Source organism: Akebia trifoliata, chromosome 11 (assembly GCF_017979445.1).
Source record: "Akebia trifoliata isolate Shusen 1 chromosome 11, ASM1797944v1, whole genome shotgun sequence".
Taxonomy (NCBI): Eukaryota; Viridiplantae; Streptophyta; class Magnoliopsida; order Ranunculales; family Lardizabalaceae; genus Akebia; species Akebia trifoliata.
In genome coordinates, this window is record NC_141385.1 from 47,900,607 (window position 1) to 47,906,719 (window position 6,113).

A 6,113-nucleotide genomic window follows, 5' to 3' on the forward strand; every position below is an offset into this window, starting at 1 on the left:
GTAGTATAGAAGAGAAAGTTGAATTCATTGTAAATCAATCAAACATATCTAGCATTCTGAGTCTATTGTTCTACTCAACCATTTATCATATTTGGCATGAACATAACTGTCAAATTTTTTATGATAAAGAGGTCAATGGGCAGCAGCTTTGTCGATTAATTATTGCTGATGTATGTGGTAAGCTGGAAGGTCTGAAGACGTCTAATTCTGATATTCTCAATTTGATCCAGATTTGGGGTGTAATGGAATGTTAATAGCTAAAGACTGTCAAGTTATTAGATGGGCGTTATAAAATAAACACGGATGGATCACTGTCAAAAAATGGTGCTAGATTTGATTTTATAGCAAGAAACAATCATGGAGAAATGGTTACTGCTAGTTTTGGTCGCTCGAATCATACAGATATCATAGCTATTGAAATGGATGCAATGCTCAAAGGTTTGAATCATCTAAGTATAAGAGGGTTCTCGAATATAATTGTAAATTCAGATTCGCTAGTTGTTGTCCAAGGGATTAAGGATGAATGGAATACTCCATGGATATTAATAAATCTCGTCAGAGAGATTAAAAATGCTGTGAGGTGTTTTAATTTAGTCGTGCTGAAATTTTCTTGGCGAGAATCAAATAAAGCAACTGATTGGTTGGCAAGAAGAGGAGCATTAAATGATAACTTTTATATTTTAGATTCTTCAAATGATAACTTTTATATTTTAGATTCTTCAAATGTTCCTGTGGATCTGTATAACATCCTCATTGAGGATCTCAATGTTTGTTATCTTCGGCTTTAGCTGCTTTTAATATATAAGGGTGGGACCCTTTAGAGCCTCAGCTTACCAATAAAAAAAAATACTTCCATCTACTCATGATAGTTTTAAGAGCTAAATTTAGATATTTGAAGATATACCATCTTCCTATGTATCCGTTGAATACAGAAGTCTCAATCGTAGACAATCCAAGTCTTTGAAACAAACCAAACCTGTCATCTTTAACAATCGGGCTGGGTGTACGGGCAGGATCATATCTTGTCTAATGAGTAAGGGAAGGGCTAGCCACTGGAGGGAGTTCCCAATAGATTTCTAGCATGAATTCGACAAACCTACTGTTTTGAAAATGATTGGCAAAAGAAATTGCCTTATTGCTGTGATTGAAATCATCCCACATAGTTCTTCCACGTCCATGCTTCCTCCTCTCCATATAGTTCTTCTACATCCACTGCCTTTTCCAAGAACTTATTCCTTTTCATCCTTCTCCTAGCTTCAGCACTATCCTTAAAGGAGTTGTGTCCACCACCTACAATAGGAAATTTGTCTAATTAAGTAGGTAGTGAGATCATGCCATGGGAATCCAAAATGGGGTGTCTGGAGGTGTAGAAATTCAACATTTTTATTTTCTAATGGAAATGTAAGAATGATCCTAGACAAGGTATCTTTACCTGCAAACACAAAAATCTCGCTCACGTAAAAACAGATTCCATTAATTCCTCCGAATTGTTGGAAGACCATCAATCCAACTCCAATCTGATCATCAAATATTGCTAGATCAATATTATTAATTATAAGAATAAAAAAAAAGAAATGTGAAATTAAACAAAGGATGTGGAGGGATGCATTTGGAGTCCAAGGGCTTCGAAATAAGTCAAACCAAGACAGAGTACATATATTGCAACTTTTATAAGGAAAGATATAGAGAGGCTATGGTAGTAAAAGTTGATGGCCTTCTAGCCCAAATTGACCGTTTTCGTCATATTGTTTTGTTATCGATGAGGGATGAGAGCTTGAAAAGGATATTGCTTTAGGGATTGAATGTTCTAAAAGAGATTGATTAAGGCCAAAGATGAATGATGTTTTGTTTGCAGCAACGTAGACACTTTAATTATCTGAAAACAATGGACCTAGAATCAATAGTCCATGGTGCAACAATTAATTGAGAAATGGGGACATCAGATCATCCAATTCGATAAAGTTCCACAATACTCGTTTAGTTGGGTAAGAGAGATGCACTTACAATGACTGACTGCAAGTATCTTCTTTGAAATAAATCCAGCATTCTGGATTTTGGGAGATGTTGAAGTGATTCTATTTAATCCTGCAATGAAACAGAATTATTAGTCCCTCACATCTATCTTCTAAGCTTCTTATGCAAATAAATTGGTATTTAGAGTTGAGAAGAACTTGGGTTTCAGCTGCTTCATGAGAAATATCTGCATCTTTGCCCTGAAGTTTCCTTGGTGCCCCTTTGAACTCCTTTTGACGTCCTATCTTTGCCTACAAATACAATAAAATTATTCTACAAGTCTACAATCATATATGTCCTCTTCGTTTCTCATACGATACACGAGAAACAACCATATTCACCGTAATTGCACTTACCAGTCATCGGGGAGACTCAGGAATGAAAAAGAGACCCATGATGAGAATAACGCACGGGATCAGTGCTGCAAGGAAACTCCTTCAATCAGTTTCTTCTCATAGTGCCCATTAACTATTGATTTCCCTTATAAAACCATTTTTGTTTCTTATAAGTATGATTGACTAGAGTTCTAGAATTTCACCGGTTAGAGCTAAAGCCCGCCATGTCAAAACTGTCCCTATTATGTACGACACCGACATTCCACAAACGATCATAAGCTGTAAAACACATAGAAAAATGTAAGCAGTAGTGATCCTTTATTTTTATGTATTTTTGAATTAAGGTGAGTATGTAGATCAATAATTTCAGTAACCCACTTTTCTGTTGCAGTACTTTTAACCTGATTTAATGTCGTCAAGATTCCCTGAAGATTCTTGGGTGCTATTTCAGCTATGAACATGGGTACCTGTTTATCGATTTAGTAATGACATTAAAACTAAAAGTAGAATTTTGAAGATTTAGAGAAATACTTTTTAACCGAAAAGAGAAAGAAAAGCACATATACCACGTAGTAAAAAACACCCATCGCATATCCCGTTGAAAGTCTTCCAACAAGCTCGAGTGTCAAAGGTCCCTTTTAAGATCAAGATATACAGAGGCGTAACAATATATTTGAGGAGATGATAATGCTTAATTATTTGAATTGGGAATAGAGGACGTAAGCATATGTGACATGCTGGAAAAGTATTGGACGATGTTGCCACACAGAAATCCAAATGAATGTTATGTAAGGAAACAAGGAAAATATGAAGAACACCCTTGCATCATCGTATTACAAGATAATATAACGACTTCTACAAAGGATCGAGTGATAATAATACTTACTTCTGGTAGTGAGTACTTTGCTTGAGTGCATAAAGCTCAGAGAGATGTCGTGAATTTGGCTAAAGCACCTCAGAGATCACCTTCCACTACAACTTCAACAAAAATAATGTTAGAACTTTCGCCCAAATGATAGTGAACTGAAAAGACTAGATACAAAAGCAGTAAACTCGTTCAAAATGCATATGGCTCAACAGCTGAAAATTATCTTTAACTTAATTGTTCAAAAAGAGATAAATTTGGCGATCAAGAAAGACTGCTCACCTCAGATTCACTGAAGTAATCAATAACCATATGAATTTTAGCTTCTTGTAATGTCCATCCAAAGCCCTTTGCATTAAACAAATTCATAATAGATGTTAGATGCATATTAAAAAATAATCAAAAAGATAATTTGAACCCACCATTCAGTAAGAGGATATTTTGGTAAAAGGAAATAAATTTTAAGATATTAAAAGTTATAACATGGATAGAACTAGAGAATCTTGATCTACAAATTCTGAGTAGTGAGAAATTGATAGTTCAAGTAAGAGAAATTGAAACAAAATTTTTTTTTTTTTTTAAACAACCTTAAATTGGGTGTCTGGTCAAAGTTTCATCTTTCTTAGTTACCAAATCCTAATTACCAAAAAAAAAAAAACTCAGATCATTCAACAATTCTAAAGTATTCAATCTACCAGTGTAGAAACCTCATGTGATCAAAGAATCTCAAAATCCCAAATCTCGGAAGATGGAAAGAAAGATAAAGAGAATAAAACCTTACCTGAATAAAGAAATCGAAAAGTCGTTTTGTTATTCTTTGATTGAATCGAAGAGTAGTGAGAGATGCAATTAATCTTAAGTTCTAATCGAAGAACATAAACCCTAGTATTTGAGTTTCTTCATTTTCGACTTGTGATCTCTGTGAACCCTAGATCTAGGAATCTGTAAAAGGAGAGAGAAATAGAGAGAGTGCACGAACCTAGGTCTGGGAAGTTGTGGAGAGAGAAAGATATATAGAGAGAGAGAGAGTGTGTGTGTGTGCAAACCAAGAGAATTTGGGAGCGAGAGAATGAGAGACAGAGAGAGAGAGAGAGAGAGAGGGAACGTGCTGGTGAGATTTGATCAACCGTATCACATAATATCTTTCTATGCTACTTAAGAAAATAACGACTGTCAAGAATTGTTGCCATTAAGGACGGTCTTTAACAGTCGTTTTTAGCGCAAAATATTAGTCGCTAATACCCAATGTGACGTAGTGCATTATTTACAAAATGACACACGATACCCTCCTAAAATCAGTGTTTTAAAAATCAGGCTGGACCGACGGTCCAATCGGGTCTGACCGAAATTCTTACAAATTTCGATTCAATTCCTTGAGAACCGAAACTTACATAAAATAATGTCGGTTCATGTGAATTAATGATCCAACTGTTAAAACCGACAAATTTTACGATCTAAGTTCGTAAAATTGGTGGAAAACTTCTAAATAAAATGTTAAATACTTTTTGACTTAAACAGCGTGCAAATACGACATCCTTCTTAAATAAATTTCTGCAGAAACCTTTTTAAAATAAAATATTAGAGATATAATGAAAAGTCCATAAAGTTGCTTATACATGCATCTTTGTTAAAGTTTCAATCTAATTATCCTTTATTGAATAATAATTAAAATTAAAATTTATATTACTTAAAAAAATTAATTTCTTAAATCTTAATTATATTAATTTATTTATCATCTATTTTTCTTTTTTCTTCAACTATATTTTTTTTTAGAATATATACATAGTAAATATAAATTGGTTCAACCAAATTGAAGCCTGGTCGGTTCGACCAGTGAAGCAAATATTTCGGTTTGATTATGGGTCCGGTTTTTAAAACATGCCTAAAATACTAGCACAGTTTTTGTTAGGTGGGACCCACCAATCTTAATTGCTTTAATGTAAACTTAACTAAAAGACCCCCAATTCCTTTATTATTACATATATGCCACAATGTGAAAAAATACTCAAATTTGACGACCTTGCGCAATCAAATTTCATAAAATTCGACAGAGTAAGAGGTCAAATTTTTTATTGTCAAATTTTTTATTCGATAGACCGAAACTATCAAATTAATGAAGGATGGGAGAAATTCGACAGTTCTAAACCATCAAATATGAGAACATCAAGAATTTTGACGATCCTAGATTGTCAAAATTCAATTTCTAAAATTCATAGGCCTTGGCTCATCTATTTTTTCTGTTGAATTTTCCATTTTCACGTAGTGTACATGTGCCCTTAATCATTTCTTTTTCATTTTAAGACTAAAATAACCCTAGATTAACCATTAGGAACATGGGTCCCGAGACAATTTTTTTAGGCCCATTAAAAATACTCAAATAAATGGTTGTAAAATTTTTCAAAGGTTTCACATTTAAGGTTCAGAATTCCAAGCCCTCCTCCGAGGGGTGAGAAACCTTACTTCATGTCATGGGGGTAGGAAAGGAGGAGCAAGAGAATGGCCTCACCAAAGGAATTAAGCAAAGAGATTTTAAATCTTTTATTTTTTTCAGAATTCCTTTAGGAAGTTGATAAGAGGACATCCAATAGATGTGAAAACCATTAAGGACAGATTTTAAAAGTCCAAGAATACTTGAAAATGAAAGGAATTGGATTTCCACAAACAATATGCATCAGAAATCAATTTTAGTACCATGTAGTAATAGAATATCTCCGGATTATTCTTGACTTACTAGATTAATCATGTAATCTTCTAGATTAGGATAGTTGAGACTTTCTAGATTATTCTTATAATATTCTAGATTAGGATAGTTGTGACTTTCTAGAATATTCTTACAAACTTCTAGAATAGGATAATTGAGACTTTCTAGATTATTCTTGTAATACCTATAAATACCCTAT

The 6,113-nt window shown here is 33.7% G+C and overlaps 1 long non-coding RNA gene across 2 annotated transcripts; it reads right to left on the bottom strand.

The window, feature by feature from the left end:
• Positions 1 to 772: 772 nt before the first annotated feature.
• On the bottom strand, positions 773 to 4,236 carry LOC147392250 (uncharacterized). Of its 2 annotated transcripts, XR_015183148.1 has the most exons (11): positions 3,995 to 4,236; positions 3,496 to 3,561; positions 3,235 to 3,326; positions 2,915 to 2,983; positions 2,750 to 2,815; positions 2,552 to 2,627; positions 2,370 to 2,434; positions 2,172 to 2,264; positions 2,005 to 2,085; positions 1,433 to 1,517; positions 773 to 1,290 (listed from the first exon to the last, which is right to left on the bottom strand). It is a non-coding gene; the product is annotated as an uncharacterized LOC147392250 (long non-coding RNA). The 2 variants fall into 2 exon arrangements; XR_015183147.1 differs by having other exon boundaries at positions 2,552 to 2,815; positions 3,235 to 3,320.
• Between the last annotated feature and the right edge of the window lie 1,877 nt (positions 4,237 to 6,113).